The 18,980-nt window shown below is 38.0% G+C and overlaps 1 long non-coding RNA gene across 1 annotated transcript; it reads right to left on the reverse strand.

Annotated features, from left to right (window-relative positions):
* Window positions 1-401: 401 nt before the first annotated feature.
* On the reverse strand, window positions 402-14,998 carry LOC116666297. Its single transcript, XR_004323060.1, has 3 exons — window positions 14,988-14,998; window positions 3,134-3,139; window positions 402-1,078 (listed from the first exon to the last, which is right to left on the reverse strand). It is a non-coding gene; the product is annotated as an uncharacterized LOC116666297 (long non-coding RNA).
* Window positions 14,999-18,980: the final 3,982 nt, after the last annotated feature.

Here is an 18,980-nt window from a genome sequence, read left to right on the forward strand (position 1 = left end):
TAATTTTTTTGAAGAATGCCTACGTTGTATGCTAATTTACATTTCCACCAATAGTGCACGAGGGTTCCCTTTTCTCCATATTCTCATCAGTACTTGGTATTTGTTGTCTTTTTGATGACAGTCATTCCGACAGGTGTGCAGTGGTATCTCACTATGGTTGTAATTTGCATTCCCTGATGTTAAGTGATGTTGAGCATCTTTTTATGTGTCTGTTGGCCGTCTGTTTGTCTTCTTTAGAGAAATGTCTATTCAGGTCTTCTGATTTTTCAGTTGGACTTTTTAAATGTTGATTTGTGTGATTTCTTTAGGTACTTTGGATATTAACCCTTATCAAATACATCATTGGCAAATATTTTCTCCCATTCAGTAGGTTGCCTTTTACTTTTGTTGATTATTTCCTTCCCTGTGCAAAAGCTTTTTAGTTTGAGGCAGTGCCATTGGTTTATTTATGCTTTTGTTTCCCTTGCCTACGAAGACAGAGAATCACGTGGGGGCATGATGCTTTATATCAAGTGGGTACGGAAGGCTGCTTGGACTAGAAGACTTTCCAGCAGAGACCTGAAGGACGTGAGAGGATGAGTCAGGTGAATATCTGTAGGCAGTGGGGTTTGAAGAAGAAACAGCACGTGAGAAACAATTAGGCACAAACAAGTTTGGCATATTCAATTTCTTGGCCATTTGTTATTTCTTCTGTGAGTTACCTGCCTATACACTTTCTCTATGTTCCCACCGGGTTATTACCTTTTTCTTATTAATAAACAGGAACTCAGTATATTATGGCTAGTCTTCCTTCACCTTTTATTTATGTTGCAAGTATTTTTATCCCAGTTTTTTTTTTTTTACAAGAATTCCATGCATGGTACTTCTTTTATTGCTCTTTGTGAACAGGAGTATTAAAGTTTTGTGTCTTGTGGAAGCAGGTTGTCCTGAACAAGTCATTTTTATTTTTCCTGTGAAAACAGAGGTCATAATCCTTCCAGATAAATTACTCTCACTGCCTTATTTCTGCCTGATCTCCTGACCCTTCTGGTATTCCTGCAGGAGCTCTTTGACTTGTTACAGCCATGTCCCAGGGAAGCTGCAGGACTCAGGAGTCACTGGTAGCAGCTGTCAGCGCTTCCATGATATGGGTCTGCTCAGTGAACCCCAAAGCTATACACTGGATAGAATTTTTCCTTCCCTTAAGGCAATGAAGAAATGAGATTTCAATTGATTTACTGAGGTTCAGAGATAACCTCAGAGTGGATGTATTTCTAGGGTGTCTTCTGGCTGGTTCTGGAAATGGTTTAGTGAATGAGTAAGTTATAAACTCCCCCCCATTCACATATGAAGATTCCAGGAAGATATACGACAAGGAAATGCAGAATATAATGAGGAACTGATCCCTCATAGCTTTGGAAGACGGAGAGTTCAGAAGTTGGGTTGATTACAAATTCCCTGGTGTCTTCTAGACATGGCAACTTTGAGACAAGCCCCTCGGGTATGGTTCTCAAATCTAACTAAGCATCAAATTCACCTGTATGGCTTTCTGGAAATGCAAACCTCAAACCAAGAAATTGTAATTCACTGGGTCTGGGGTGAGCTTTGAAAACTCTATTCTCAGAGCTAAATGTGCAATCCTGGTGCCCATCCATGGTTGGGAAGCTTGAATGCAAACACCAAGCTCATCTCACGCCAAATGTCTACACATCCGCTACATCTGTTCTATTTCCAAAACAACTTCAGAGCCCTTGAATATCATAAGGTATTTAATCATCGTTTCTAAGAATGCTGAGTGGTAAATATTTTATTAAATCGAGGGTACATGCTTTTAGCCATTCCATTTTATGAAACAAAACACTAAGATTTGCCCCTCAAATAACTGAGGGTGTCTTGTGACAAGACATCTCAAGTTTGTAACTTTTTCTTCTTTGCTCTTGAATATGGAGTATTTTAACTTCCTTTTGTGTTATTTCTTCCCACTAGTTTGTTATTTCCTCAGAGGTAGGAATCATTTCAATTTTTTTTTCCCATCACAACATCCAAAAGGGTCAAGAACGATACTGAAAGGTGGTTTATAAACACATCCACATCTGACCACATGCTCCAGAATCAGGCAACTGAATAAACTGCTATTACTTTTTAAGAGCTGGTTGTCTAAACAGCATAATTAGGTTCTCTATGTACTATCCATAAAGAAAGATGTCTTATTAATTAACAATCATCATAAAAAGTAATTGACTCTAAGGACAAACAGAAGAACTTCCTTATCTTGAGTTCTGAACCATAAAGAGGGTATTCAACCAGTGTGGTTAGAAAATAAAACACATATGGAAATCCAGATATCAGAATACATAAAAAAGTGATTTCTTTCTGAAAGATCAAATTTGAGGGGGTGAGGGATACACAGGAGACACGTAGAAGACGTGGTTCCAGGCAGCTTTCGCTATTTTTATGGCCCTAAAAAATCACTGCAGGACTATGTCAGTCTAACCCCAATCACAAGACAGAAAAATACTCCCCCTTGTCCTAACCTCCAGACAACTGCAGAACTAAGTTTACGACCCTCTCAGGAATCCATGATTCACTTTGGAAGAATCAGAGGCCAACACACACTGTCAAGTCTTCCACTTCTGACTGGGATGGAGAAGTCCTCATTTTCAGACCTCCATCTGAGAAAGTCCGTCTTACTCAGTTCCCCCTGAGTCTAGCTGGACACTCTGCCCCATCACCTGGCTCTGACTGACCTCTCCAGGCTGCTTCTCCCCAGGCCTCACCCTTTACTCTGTCCTCCAGCAAAGATGACAAAAACATCACAGTTAGAAGCCTTCTTGCTTTCCTCTCCTCTCTACTTTCTAAGAAGGTGTCTGTATTGGTATTATTGAGCTTGGGTATCACTTAGCTATGGACACCATTCCGTGGTCAAGATTATGGAGACAAACGAAGAAGCTAGGAAGGGCTAAAATTATAACAGAACAAAAAAAATTATGTTCCCAACATTATGCCTGTGCCAATGACTGGGTATTATGGGTACAAAAAAGCAGGACTCCTTTTTTCAGGGAGTGGGAAGGCAACTCTCTGGTGTGGTATGTGCTACACAGCCCTCCTCCAGCAGATCAAGCAGATCGGGCCAAGGCTAGATCTTAACTGAAACCACATCCTTGCTCAGCTCTATCCCCTTTGTCCTCCTGCTCTCCTTTACTGATTCTTCCTGAAGAACTCTCCCTGAATGAATCACATGCACCCCAATCCCTGCCTTACATTCTGCTTTTCTGCTTCACAGGCACCAGAGCAGAGACAACGTTTTAGAGGGACTTTTAGAAATCTTGCTGTATGTTGTGTGACTTACTATAATTCCAAGCTTTTTGATACAAGCACTCTGTTTCTTTTGAATACATCACTACATTGAAATGGCCTTGAGGACAAAAGCAAGAACGTCTAGATTATTCATATTATAATGAACTTCTCTGAGTTCCATCAAATGTACCTTACCGTCTCTTCAGATCTTCTCACATGCTGTTCCCTAGGTCTAGGACAATTTTCATCTTATTTTTTTTTTTTTTTTGCCTAGAAAATTCTAATTCATCCTCAGTTGAGGTTCCTCCGTGGAACCCTCCCAGTTCTCTCCCTGCTCTGCCTAAATCTGTGTCTCATGCGTCTCTCTCATGTATCACTGTAATACTCTGAACATCTTCCAGCCATAACATATTATAAACTCAAGAAAGATATGGGATGATATGCATAATATGGCCATCTTGGTAATTTCCAGATTCCTAGAATTTAGCATAATACCTGACACACAATAAGAATGGCATTTTAAATTAAAAATGAGTGACTGTGTGAATGCTAACCAAATGGAGGATATGTTGGATGGTACTGTTTATTATCTGATGCCTAGAATAGGTTTGAACATGATATAGTCTTGGGGAAATTTTTCTCACTAGGTAGACAATGGCATTCTACCCCATATCTAGCCTCCTCCAAGTCCTTTTCTGCCATCTGATCAAAACAATGTTGTGGATGGGGATGGGGGTGGGAGGCAGGGTCCTCAATATTGCACTTGGAAAGAATCAATTGAACTGAATTCACATCACTAGACTGCAAGCTGCTTAATGGAAGGGGCTGCATCTTATTTACCACTATCTTCCGAAACTCTAGTACAGAGCTTGGCAAACAGAAGATGTTCAGGAAATCGCGAATAAGCAAATGAATTTAGTTTCCTGAAGCACAGTCTAGGGCCATATAAACTGATTCAAGATAAACTTCTGAATCCGACTTTCCTAGCTTTTCCATTGCTAATTTTTAATACTGCGCTTACCTTCCTCTAGAATCGATGTCCCCTCCTCCTGCATTGCCAGCTACATACATCCCCGTGCCTCCATATACTGTTTCATTATCTAGAATGCCTTCCCTATCTCCTCTGCGCATCCAAATCCCACAGAGTCCACTGAAGTCCTCAGCTGATTCATGAAGCTTTCTTTCCCAGACTCTCCCAGCTCTGGTTGACCTTCTTCATTGGACTTCATAAATCTGAAAACCACAGAAATGTTGTCATCTCCTCCAGGGCAGGAGCTCTGCCTTAGACACTGGGAATGCAGAGATAAACAACACAGCCCCCAAAGCGTAACAGGCATTCAGTATATTTTTTAAAAATAAGTTAGTGTAGTGGAGTGAGGGTGACCTAAAACTTCTTTCATCATTTTCTGTAAAGCTAAACTTAAGCTTAGAGAAAAGTAGCTTGGGCCAGGGGGCGATCATTGGCTGTTAACATAAGGACATTTACAAATACACCCAATGCAGTGAGAAGGTTAATGTGTTCTTAACACTAAAAAGGGGGGGGGGGGGCTATTTTATCCCAAGAAGGGGTCTCAACATTATATTGATTTTAAAAATATGAGCTCCTCATATAGAATCAATAAGAATTTCAGAAGGGAAATAATCTGTACTGTGGTGAAGTGTGCTTGATTTTAGATATAGATTAATCTTTCAATTGAGAAGGAAAAGTGCAGTCATAGCCCTGAGTTGAAGACATCACACAATCTTTTGCTCTGCTCTCCTAGCTATAGCATTCCTTGATCCTCCTCAAAACAAGCACTGAGAACAGAACCCACCCTTGTCCTCAAAAGCATTTACATTCTGCAGTTGTCCCAAGCCATGACATTTTCAGAATCTCATAGAGAAAGGAAGTAGCACATAGCTTGAAAAGGAACGGTGTGGCTAGGAACAACAGGCGAGGGTAGGAAGAGCAGATTACATTAATAAATGCTGGAGGTGAAGGAGATAAAGGTGAGTCCACGTGGAACACCTCTGGAGTTGTGTGTCAGGGATCACAACTCAGATGAGCTCAAGAGACAAAAAAGGTAGGGAGTGCTGGAGTCTCTATCAGATCAAAGAAAGCTTGTATAATTCACAGGCATTTAAATTAAAAAAAAATGACCACAAGTTTGCAACTGATAGCCCAGGCATCAAAACCTTGTGCTTTGTATTAGTCTGGGAAATACACCTGATACACAAATATGCCCCAAACCTTAAATTTCTGTGTAGCTTCAGGAAAAGTGCATAAATCCCTTAGTGAGCACCGCTGGATCCAGGTCATGTTTCAGTGGGGAAGACGGGCAAGACAGTCCCTGTAACAAGACCGACCACCTCTGCCAGGATGGTCAGTCAAGGGACATTAACAGCACCTTGGTTTTATATTACTGAGTGGTAAGGATATAGTCCCTTTCGAGGGAGAAACAAACTGTGCCTTAACTTCCCTCTTACCGGGAGGTAGCCTGAAACACAGTTGGCAAAAAAAAAAAAAGTTCAAATCTCAGCTATGCTATGTGCCTTTGGGCAATTCACTAGACCTTCTTGTCCTCAATCTTTCAGGTATACTATGAACATTTGGGCTGAAAGGTACTTTTGGAGGGCTCCTTTCAACTCTAAATGCTAACAGTTTTGGAGAAATTTTAATTATTATGAAGTTGTTTATAATGAGCATAAATCTTAACTGTGACTTTTCCAGTATTCTGTATAGATTTTAAGGGTAGAACGTGTACTAACTTGTTTGCCCTCTTAATGTTATATACTTCCAGTTAAACATCTCTCACAAATGGATGCCGTCACTGTCCTTATGAGGAGAGCAATGAAGACTTTATCAAGGGGCTTTACTATCATCCAAACACATCTATGAAGTGCCCTTGAATAAACAATCTAACAGCTTTTTCCAAAACATTGAAAATGGGTTTGTAAAGTGTTATTTATTCTTTTTGGAGATATGCCCTGGTGATAGCACTTCCTTTTTGAGTGGTAGGAATAATAATAATACTAATAATACTAATACTAATACTACTAATAATAATAATAATAGCCAAGACATGGCAACAGCCTAAATGTCCATCAACAGATGACTGGATAAAGAAGATGTGGTATATCTATACAATGGAATACTATTCAACCATAAAAACCGACAACATAACGCCATTTGCAGCAACATGGATGTCCCTGGAGAATGTCATTCTAAGTGAAGTAAGCCAGAAAGAGAAAGAAAAATACCATATGACATCACTCATATGTGGAATCTAAAAAAAAAAAAGAAAATAAATACAAAACAGAAACAGACTCATAGACATAGAATACAAACTTGTGGTTGCCAAGGGGGTAGGGGGTGGGAAGGGATTTCAGACTGGGATTTCAAAATTTGTAGATAATGACAGGCATATGCAGAACAGATAAATAAGATTATACTGTATAGCAGAGGGAAATATATACAAAATCTTGTGGTAGCTCACAGCAAAAAAAATGTGACAATGAATATATGTATGTTCATGTATAACTGAAAAATTGTGCTCTACACTGGAAATTGACACAGCATTGTAAAATGACTATAACTCAATAAAAAATGTTTAAAAAATAATAATAATAAAATAATAACCCAATCTCATAGAGCACTTAGTATGTGGCTACAATCTTTGACATGCCTTAAGAGAATTTAATTTTCACAGCATTCTTTTAAGGTAGATACTTCAATTTTACAGCTGAAGAAACTGCGGCACACAGAGGTTAGCTGACTCACTGAAAGCCACACAGCTGGAAATAGGTACAGCCAGCATGCAACCAAGTCAGTCTTGCTTTGCCTAACACCCATTCTAAGCTTCTGCTGAAAACTGTCCTGTTGGGTATCCAGATCATAACTGTGTCTAGTGTTCCTTTCTCTCCAGCTGTGGTTTAGTGTTTCCCGTCTCCAAAAGTTTGGCACTTCTGTTTCCTGTGGTTCTCCAAGCCCTTCAACATCTGCACCTGTTTCCAGGACCTCCAAACGAGTGAAGTGTCCCCATGCTGGGTATCCATTTACACATGATTGTTTTACCCTTTCAAATGATAACATCCTTGATGGAGATTAATCACCAAAGGGAGAGGTCATTGCCATTTTGTCTCATTTGTGAACTCAGGCAAGGGTCTACCCCTTTTTTATCCTCCCCTAATCTTCAAATCTTTCGCTTTTTCATTAAAAATCCCACTGAGCTCCATTTCCTTCTGGTCTTTGTCACTTTTTTTTTTTTTCAAATTTTGAAGAATTTTTTTTTGAAGTGTAGTCAATTTTAATGTATTTTTTACTATTGACTTTAAGTAAATTTGAATCATCTACTTATGACATGGATCCAGTTTTCAGTTGGGTGTCTGTTGTTTTTTGTTTGTTGTTTGTTTTTTTAATTTTTTTTTATTGATTTATAATCATTTTACAATGTTGTGTCAAATTCCAGTGTAGAGCACAATTTTCAGTTATACATGAACATATATATATTTATTGTCACATATTTTTCTCTGTGAGCTACCATAAGATCTTGTGTATATTTCCCTGTGCTGTACAGTATAATCTTGTTTATCTATTCTACATTTTGAAATCCCGTCTATCCTTTCCCATCCCCCACCCCCATGGCAACCACAAGTTTGTATTCTATGTCTATGAGTTTGTTTTTGTTTTGTATTTGTGTTTTGTTTGTTTGTTTGTTTTTGGGTTTTTTTAGATTCCACATATGAGTGATCTCATATAGTATTTTTCTTTCTCTTTCTGGCTTATTTCACTTAGAATGACATTCTCCATGTCTTGGCTATTGTAAATAGTGCTGCTATGAACCTGCACCCCAATGTTCATAGCAGCACTATTTACAATAGCCAAGACATAGAAACAGCCTAAATGTCCATCAACAGATGACTGGATAAAGAAGATGTGGTATATTTATACAATGGAATACTATTCAGCCATAAAAACTGACAACCTAACGCCATTTGCAGCAACGTGGATGCTCCTGGAGATGGTCTTTGTCACTTTAATGTATTACTTGCCTCTGATCATTCAACAAATATTTACTGAGTGCATATTATGTACCAGTCACCATAATAGCCCCTGGGGGCTCCAAGGTGAAAATGGCAAAGCCCCCACCCTTTAGAAGAAACTAATGCTGAAACTAATGGTGAGATGGCACAGAGCTTGCTTCTTATTTTACAGAGTGAATAGAGGTCTTCGTTGTTCCACCTGGAACACTCACTTCCAAATATGTCCTCCTAACTTTCAGAAGAATGGCTAGGCCTCCTCCCTTCTAAGGCTCATCCTTCCACTACTGAAAGCTGATTTTCTTATTTTACTTTTATCATAAAACAGTACTTTGCCCAGAAAAATAATCATCATATGTTAGAGTTAGGAGGAACTTTGCAGACCTTCTTGGCCAAATTCTTGAGGAAATGAAGGCCCAAGAAGTTACCTGATGGAGTCAAAAGTGTAACTGACTTCTTACATAGCCCTCCACCCACTTCACAGAGCACAGAGCACACATTCAAGACCCTGCGAATCTTCCCTCAGACTCCATGATGATTAGAAGAACAGAGCTCATTCAATAAAAAGACAGATAGTTTATCTATTATCATTTTTATAAACAAATTTGTAATACAGAGTTGTATATACATATGTGCACACACACACACATATATGCACACGCACACACACCATTTTTTAAACAGAGATTTCTTTAGCCAGTAAAATATCACATAGCTATTAATGGACTAGGAGAAGAAAATTAAAAAGCTTAAGGGAAGATATAGGAAAACCCAAAATTACTGGAAGATAGAAAAGCAGGAGGGGATGAATTGAGGAGAAGATTATAAAGCAAAGAGACTGTAGGATTTAAGGAAGGACAGTGGCTTCTGAAATTTTGCTCTTTTTTCAGACAATGCTATTAGATGCCATAAATTGCAAGGGAACAGCTTATCACAAAACAGATTTGGTGGAATTACTTTTTCTACAGATCCATTCATTTGATGCTCCATTTCATAGCCTGGCATGGTGAAAAAAATGACCTAAACTGCTCTTCAGGATGGAATCTGGCCGAGTAAAAGCACGCCTCATGTTAAATATACATGGTGAATAATACATCACTCTTCCCTGCATCTTGATTTTAGGAGAAAGCTTTTAGTGGGAGTTTAATTTATTACTGTATTAGGAACAGTATTAGTGAACTGTATTAGGGATTCTGTTCCCCAGAAGTTCAAAGTAAGGATGAAATAAAGGTGTCTTCCTAATCTGTTACAATATTTGGAAGTCAGAGTCTAAGCTACCAATGATTTAGCTTGTCTCCATGTCTTGGCTATTGTATATAGTGCTGTTATGAACATTGGGGTGCATGTATCTTTTCAAATTAGAGGTCCCTCTGGATATATGTCCAGGAGTGGGATTGCTGGATCATATGGTAAGTCTATTTTTTTTTTTTTAGGAATCTCCATATTGTTTTCCATAATAGTTGCACCAAACTACATTCTTCTCATCCATTCTTGCTAGACTCCCTCCCTCTCAGTCTCTCTTCAGGCATTGATCAGAGAAATCTAGTTAAAATAAAAATTTGATAAAGAAATTCCTCTGCTTAAAACCATTTAATAAATTCTTAATAGTCTTAGAACAAAATTTTTAATATCTTGCATAGCTTTTCAGTTCCTTGATAATATATTCCCTGATCTCATTATAAAACTCTCTTAGTTTCCACATCTATATAATAGGGCTAATAATTGCACATATCTCATAGGATTATCACAAGGATTAAAAGGATAAATACTGGTAAAGCACTTACAGCTATTGCTGGCACAGAATAAATGCTATATAAGTGTTTATTAAATAGATAAATCAATAAATCTCCTCTTGAGCTACCCTTCCCCTATTTGATTTTCTCCATCACATTCTCCCTTTCAATTTCTAACTACTTCAAGCTTGTTCTCCTCTTGGCACCTATGCTCAGTTAAATTTCTCTACCCCAAATTTCCAACTCCCACTTCATCCTTATTACTCCACTCATTCTTTGGGCCAAGCTTAAGAAGGGAGGCTTTTGTTGACATCTGAAGGCTCCAGACTAAATTAAGCCCCCCTACTACATATTTTAAAGCATCTTCTACTTTTCCTTTATAGGACTTACCACAATTCTAAGTATTTGCATGGTTTCCTCCCTAATGCCCATGTACCTTGCTGAACTAGGAGGCCCGGGATGTTAGCATTAGGATTGTGTTTGTGTTGTTTATATTTTAGCTCCAGCATTTATCACAGTATCTAGTACATGGTAGGCTCCCAATAAACATGTAGTAAATGGACAATAAATAAATGAATGAAGAAATGATACCCCAACTTTCCATCTGTGTATGCAATCCATTCCCCTTGAGTTTCACACATACCTTGGGAAAAAAGCGGCAGTGTAGACTTCGTTTACAAAAGACAGATGTGCCAAAGCTGAGCTTTAGACACTCATTTTGAGTGGCTTTGTGCAGGGTGACTGTTTGTTTAAAGATGTCTTCATATGACTATTAATACCCAGTATTACCCTCTTTAAAGCTCTGTCTCAAAAGACGTAGCAAAAGTAATAAACCCCCAGCCCAGTGATAAATTATTTCCTTAGTCATAAAGAAAGAGTTCAAATAATGTTCTGCTTATAAGACGCTCTCTTGTTACCAGCCACTTTACAATGAGGCCGACTTAGCTGAGGGTCTTCAACCCTCCCTTTTCCACGTGTGGAGCCTTGGAACTGCAGTCCTACAGGCCAGCGAGGAAAGTTTACTTTCCTTTTAATCATTTTCGAATGGAAAAAAAAAAATCTGTTTCCAAGGGAACAGTGCAGTTAAATTGCAGCTACTGGAGGGGCTGAAAAGCAAACTTCTGGTGACCCCCTAAAAAAGGCATCTATTCACTTGTACACTTGCTCTCATGCTCTGAAACAACTCAGCCCTGGATTGGGTGATTTATGAAGGGACCAGCTCAACTGGGAGCCAAGCACTCTCCTTCCAGCAAGCTGGAGATATAACCGCTTTCACAGCAGCAGGGTGTCTTGACATTATGAGGTAAATTATCTCCTTTTGGATGCCAAGTGGTACCAGGAAAAAGTAATTTACCTTCTTCACATTACACACCCCCAGGGGATAAAGCATGCACCTACATGAGCAAATAGCGTTTTCCTGATCATTATGAAATGCCATCCTGACACGGGTTCTCTTTGCCCTGGTCCATTGGAGGGCTGGATTTTTATAATTCATTTTTTTGGGGGGGGTTCTCCCTTTTCAGTGTACAACTAGGGAAAGAACTCAGTGACAAAATGAAGTGTGCTGTTTTCACTGAAAATCAAAGGCCCACAACTCAGTGGAGTGATACTGGTTTGGCTATGACTCATATTTGTGTCCCTAAAACACAGATGGGGTTGACACTGACGATAAAAGTGCATTTGCAAAAGTGAAGCAGAACAACAAGGTACAAACATGTGCAACCAAGCTGATCTGCAGCCACAAAGCAGCAGCCTGAGAATAAACCTTCTGAATGGTTCTTACAGTTACTCACTGCAGCTACTTACAACTGCTTTGCTGAAGTCTACAGCACTGACTGTCGAGTTGAATTTGGCATTTAATGGTCCTGCAATTCCTCAGTGAGAATCAGGAGGTGACCTCTTTTAGGATATCCCTGAGTCCTCTCCAGTCGTGAGGGCATCATGTTATGTCCTCAAAACTCAATTTCATAGATTATCCTTTGTGTCTTCCAAGAGTTAATGTGACCGTCCTCCTCCCAAATGACTCACTCTTTTCATCCGCAGAGACAGGTGTGCCATGGATTTGATTGCATCAAAATAAGCACTAAGAATAGAATGTTTACAGAATTCAGGCAGGGGAAAAATATTAGACATATATCAAGATGGGCAGGTATAAAAATACACAAGGGTGTCCTGACCCATCATGGCTTTCACGGACGAATTAACTTCAAAAAGGCAATGATTTTTGTGGTTTGTTTCATTTTGTTTTCTGGGAACATTGCTATATTAACTGACAGAAATAAAATGCAGACCACAGCCTTTGCGTGTACAACCATCATTTTGGTAATGTGATTTTGCTCCTAAGCTTTATTTATCCTTTAAATATGCAGCCATGGAAAATTAACATTTCAAAATAATAAATACAGCATTTAAAATATGAAATGCTTCTAAACTCATGATATCTTAAAATAATCCTTTGGAGGAACACCAAATTAAGAGAAAAATAGGGTGAAATTATGTTGTAAATAGTAAGTAGTAAATGAATGTGATCTAGAGTACTGCTCACTTCTTCTTGGATCCCCCAGATAAAGAGAAAAATAGGGCTGGAAGGACCTTGGAGCTAATCTTGTCCAATTTTTCAATTACATATAGCACCTTATGCTCTTGTTAGACTTGTATTTAACCTGTCTAGTCCCCACCAAACCTAATGTACACAATTATGTGACTAATGAGATTTAGGCTCCTTAAATAAAGCACATGCAATATTCAAGGTGTAAGGGAGAGAGAGAGTAGGAGAGAAAGAGAAGGGTTTAAAGTGGAAATGAAAAAAATGGATGGACTTGAAAGTATGTACCCGAACTCCCTTGGGATGGGTAACTGTTAAAATTCTGACCCACATCATGCTCCAATTATTTTGGGGAATCCTAGGTTCTAAACCCCACTTCTAAGCAATTACGAATTGCTTCTGCAAGTCTTTCTTGCATTTGCATTTTACATCCCCCTTTTCACTTCTATAGCAAATTTATTGTGCGAATTTTCAAACTAGTGTGTGTTACATAAACATGCTATTGCAACTCCCTTCCTCAGTACGGCTGGGATTTTTATACATTGGTTCATTTATTCATTTATTCAATCTATCATTTATAGGGGGAATATTATATCCTCATAATTGTATTAGACAGTGGGGTTGCTACATTGGAGAGGACATAGTTGTTCTTGTTCCAACATATAAAAAATTCTACAGACAGAAAGTTATCTTGTGAATATACAAATTAGCAAAGAGCAAAAAAGGTAGGTACTTTCCCTTTCTTTTTTATTCTGAGCTGATGAAAGTTAGCAATAAAAGAGTAAGAGGCTTCTGCTTCTGGGCAAGATAAACTCCTAGGGATACGATTTACCTCTCTGTCTGAAATAACCAAAAATTGGACAAAATATATGAAACAACAGCATCAAGCCTTGAATACCAGGCAATGAAGGATGGAGACAGAACAAATGAGGGAAGCCCTACAAGTTCTTTAGCTTACTACTTTGAGATAGTTTCTAAGCTACAATAGAGAGAAGGCAGAGGCTGTTTAGAGTTGAGAAGATGGACCTACAGGTCCACAGAGATCAAAGCAGCTGGAGTAGACAGGACAGAGTGATGCAGAGGAATAATCTGCAGAGAGAGAGAGAATTCTAGATGTCTCCATAGGGTCCTTTTAAGCCTACAGCAGTGTCTTAATAAACTCATGTATATTCTAAAACTATACAAAGCAGGGGGAAAACACCCAAAAGACTTAAAAGATACACTGCTGAGCTCTGACACAAGGATGGCAATCATGCCTTTTCCCCACCAGCCAGACTATAATTTATATAACTAATACCAAATTTATGAGATATTAGGTAGAGTACCAGAAATGTCTTGCCTCAGTAGTTGGGGAGTAGATAGGCTGGATAAATCACCGCTCTTATCCTATCTTACACATTTAAAAAGCAAGACCAAAACAAAGCAATGTGTTTCCAAGTAACTTAACTGCATCCCAGAGCAAAGCTCGAGAATATTTATAGCAATATGAAAATACCCAGCACCTCAAAAGGTGAAATTCACAATGCTAGGCATCTATTCAAAAATCAGTAGAAACGCAAAGAAATAAAAAGATATGAATCATGAAGAAGAGAAAAATCAATCAAAAACCAAGAACTGACACAGATATTAGTGCTTGCAGACAAGGACATTAAGTGGGTTCTTATAAAAATGTACTCCATATGTTCAAGAAGTTATGTAGTAACATGGAAAATATAAAAAAAGACAAACTCAAATTTCTAGAGATAAAAACTATAATGTCTGAAATGAGAAACACAGTGCATGGGAATAATAGCAGATTAGAAGACATCTGCAGAGAAAAAGATTACTAAACTTGAAGACACAAAAGTACAAATTATCAAAAATTAAGTATAGGGATGAAAAAGAATTCAAAAAAAAATCAGCGAGCTACGGGGAAACTCCAGCAGCCTTACATCACGTAATTGCTATCCCTGAAGGGGAGAGAGGGACATAAACATATTTAAAGAAACAATGGTCAAAATTTTTCCTTATCTGATGCAAACCTGATGACCTCTAAGGACAAAAAATATAACAAAAACTACACCAAGTCATATCAGAATCAAATTTATTGAAACTAGTAATAAAGATAAAAGTCTTAAAAGCCACCAGAGATAAAAAGACTTTGTTACACAAAAAGAATAAAAATATGGATGATGGCAGATTTATTGTTGGAATGAATGCAAGCTAGAAGACTCTAGAATAACATATTTAAATTAACTGAAAGAAAAACTTTCAATAAACACAGAGAACTTGGAAAATTGAAGAGATGGAGGACTATGTTCCAAATGAAAGATTAAGACAGAACCTCAGAAAAAGAACCAAGCAAAGTGGAGATAAGCAATCTACTCAATAAAAAGTTCAAAGTAATAATCATAAATATGGTCAACAACCTCCACAGAAGAGCACAGAGTGAATTTAACAAAGAGAAATGTAAAGAAGCAGCAAACGGAGCTGAGTGAAACAATAACTGAAATTTTAAAATACACTGAAAGGAAACAATAGTAGATTAGATGATACAGAGGAGTGAATCGGTGAACTGGAAGACAGAGTTGTGGAAATCACCCAAGCTGAAAAGGAAAAAGAAAAAATAATTAAAAAAAAATGAGACTAGTTTAAGAGACCTCTGGGAATACAGCAAGCAAAATAACATTTGCATTGTAGGGATCTGAGAAGGAGAAGACAGAGAAAAAGAGGGAGATAATGTCTTTGAAGAAATAATAGCTGAATCTTCCCTAACCTGGGAAAGGAAGCAAACATCTAGGTTCAGAAAGAATGAGAGCCCCAAACAAGATGAACCCAGGGAGGTCTACACCAAGATGCATTATAATTGAAATAGAAAAAAATAAAGTTTTTTTTTAAAAAAGAGAATTTTACAAGCAGCAAGGGGAAAGCAACTAGTTATACAAGGGAACTCCCATAAGGCTAACAGGGGACTATTTAACAGAAACTTTACAGGCCAGAAGGGACTGGTAACAATATATTCAAAATGATGAAAGGAAAAAACTCACAATCAAGACAAACAGATGGTCAACAGACACATGAAAAGATGCTCAACATCACTAATCATCAGGAAAATACAAATCAAAACCACAATGAGATAGCATTTCATACCTGTCAGAATGGCTATCATCAAATGGATAACAAATAACAAGGGTTGCCCAGAATGTGGAGAAAAGGGAACCCTCATGTACTATTGCCGGCACTGTAAACTGGCGCAAGTCACTATGGAAAAAACAGTGTGGATGTTCCTAAAAGTATTAAAAATGGAACTACCATATGATCCAGCAAATACACTTCTAGATATTTATCTGAAGATAACAAAATCACTAATTTAAAAAATATGTGCAATCTAATGTTCATTGTAGCATTATTTATAATACCCAAGATATGGAATCAATATAAAAGGTCATTAAGACAAATGGATAAAAAAGATGTGAGATACATATTGTATGTATGTATATGTACCATATCTTGCTATTTGCAACAACATTGATGTATCTAGAGGGTATTATGCTAAGTGAAATAGTGACATAAATCAGATAAAATAAGACAGATATAGTACAATCTCACTTATATATGGATTCTAAAAAACAAACAAAACAGAACAGTGCTTTATTCTCTCCCAGGTCCTTCCCTTTCTCACCACTCTTTTTCCTCTGCGACCCCACCCCACACACAACCCCCTCTCTCTTCAACTCCCCACCCACTCACATTCTCAAGTCAAAAATGGAAGGGGGGAGGAAATACACAAATGCTTCTTTGAATTATTTCATTGTAATGAAAACCACAGCAAATTCACAGGCCATTCTTTTCAATAAATGTACAATCTAATTGCTAAACCACAGAGAGATATATCATTAACTTTAACAGAATAAAACCATCCGCTATTTCACAGACCACATTTTGAGTTCCACTGGTCTAGGGGGTAGAGTCTGTTGAGATTTCTTTCTTTCTTCATTACCTGATATGTCCTAAGTGGCTAGAACAGGGCCCAACACATTAGGAGGTACTCGGTGAGTACTTATCTGCATGAGCAGTGATGTACATACAGTGTGTGTACACATGCATGCTGTTAAATCACTTAAACAGGAAGGCTATTAGACTGGGTGGGGGGGCTCTCATGCTGTGGTGGCCTATGTAAGCAAACCAAAATCTAAGCCTATAAATGACTCAAGTTTACAAAACCAAAACACTAAGAACAATCAATCACAAACAGCCAAAACAGCCAACTAGGCTTTTACTTGTAGCCAATTAAGTAATTTCTTTCTTTGTTTCTGTACTTTCTCTATATGTCTTTCCCCTGGCTCCTGTTTGCCAAGTGTTTCTAACCACTTCCAGCTTAGTACTGCCCGACTGGAACTGATTTTTGCTCAAACTTAAAAATTTTAATATACCTCAGTTTATCTTTTAACAGAGGGGGTGTGGAGAGAGGGAGGGAGGGAGGGAGATAAAGGTTCTGGAGGCCCCTCAAATAATTTTCTTCAGGATTTTGCCCCAAATCAGCTCTATCATTAAGAACGAAACAATGTTGGAAAGGATAAAAATCATTCTACCCATAGCCGTGAGCATGAGGCCAAGCCTACAATTGCTGGGGGCTCTGCTCAGCTCAATGGTTCTATATCCTCTCCTCCTACTTTAAAAGGTTTACTCCCTGTAAACAGGATTGTGTTATGACCTTGGTGGGCCCTGGGCACCTTTGCCTTTGCGGGCCCTTCCTCCAGAAAGCATGAAAACTATATTTTATGACCATGTTGGTAATAAAGACAACTATATTCCTGACTGGATTTATTATTATATACTTATTATTTTCATTTTTCTTCAAATTTAAATAATATCAAAATGACTTATATTTCTATGGATCATTATAAGTATCATGAGCCCCAGGCACTGTTCCTTCTGTGCCCAGCGAACAAGTTGGCCCTGATTGTTAGGGTTACTTATTGAGTAATGATGTTTTTACAGTTTTCTAAAAAAATTTCCTTTCTTCAGCAGGCAAACTTTTAATTTCTCTCTCTGAGAGTAGAGAAGTCAGCCTGTTATACATTTGTCTTCTTCTCAAGCAGAGCCTGGCTTGATCACAGAGCTTCTATTGAATTGAGAGAGTGCAGTTTAATGTGCTCTGAGCTTTTGAATGAGAGCAGTGTTAACATGCTCCTCGTCCTGTTACCTAGTACAGATGAAAAGCCTGCTCTTTCTCCTGCAGTCCTGAAACGAATTTAAAAATAAATATGAGTAGTAATCTTTTCTTCCATTAAAAAAGACACATCAGGGAGTCCAGTAATTTTGGAAAATATTAACTTATATTACCTTTTTCTAGTTCTAAGACCAAAGAACACGGAACCTGATCATTATTCCAGAAGAAGCATAGACTAAAACCATTCAGAACAACATACCTATTTTGACAACCTACATATGCTGCGTCCTAGGCACTGAGGATTTACGAAATATGAGTAAAGTACTAATTCTTCCCCTAAGGAACTTGTAGTCTGCACAAGGAAATAAACAGAGAAATAAATAATATCAATAAAACTGATTAAATTCTATGATAAGGAATACATAGGGAAGGAGTGTTATGGAAGCAAATAAATCTTCAGGGATTATCCTCAACTATCTTTTCACTTCACATGAGCATTACCTATATCCACATCCACATGCATGTAACTTGAGGTACATATCTGTCGGCGGAGTGTGTTTTTCCATTCCATTATCAGGCTTGGCTATATGACTAGCCTGGGCCAATGGAATATGAGCAGAAGTGATGTTGTGCCAATCACAAGCTAACGCTTTAAAATGAACTGCTCGCTTTGGCTTTGTCTCCTACAGTTGTTCCCTTTGCCACAAACATTGCACGTCCTAGACAGGGACCATTACTTCTTCCTGGATCTTAGAATGAGGATATACATGAACTCAAACAGCGTAACCAGGCTGAGCTGCACCAAAACCAATCCACACACCATGAGCAAAAAACAAATGCTTGTTGTTTCAAGATACTGAGATTTTTTTTTTTCATTACAGCAGAGGCTGACAGTACATATAAGTTTAGCCATCACAGTTTATCACAAATTTTTCTATAACCTGAATCATCTATGTCTGAATCTTAGAAGAAAAAATGTACTGCTTGACTGGCACGGATAACAATTACTTGGAAAATAGAACCAAAAAAAAAAAATGATGGTTTATCACAGTTTTTTAAAAAGATCCAGAAGATCATATCATAAAAATATATGAATAAAAACCTGATTTTGTGAACTGCTTGTGAAATGTGTACACTCATTCTTTGCTAGGGGCATTGTAATTAGTTCCAAGTCTTGAGGAAAGTAATTATGTGAACTGTAAAAATCTTTCTGTTTTGTCCTAATAATACCATTCTTGGAAATATGTTTTAAGGA

The sequence above is a fragment of the Camelus ferus genome, chromosome 10 (genome assembly GCF_009834535.1).
Source record: "Camelus ferus isolate YT-003-E chromosome 10, BCGSAC_Cfer_1.0, whole genome shotgun sequence".
NCBI lineage: Eukaryota > Metazoa > Chordata > Mammalia > Artiodactyla > Camelidae > Camelus > Camelus ferus.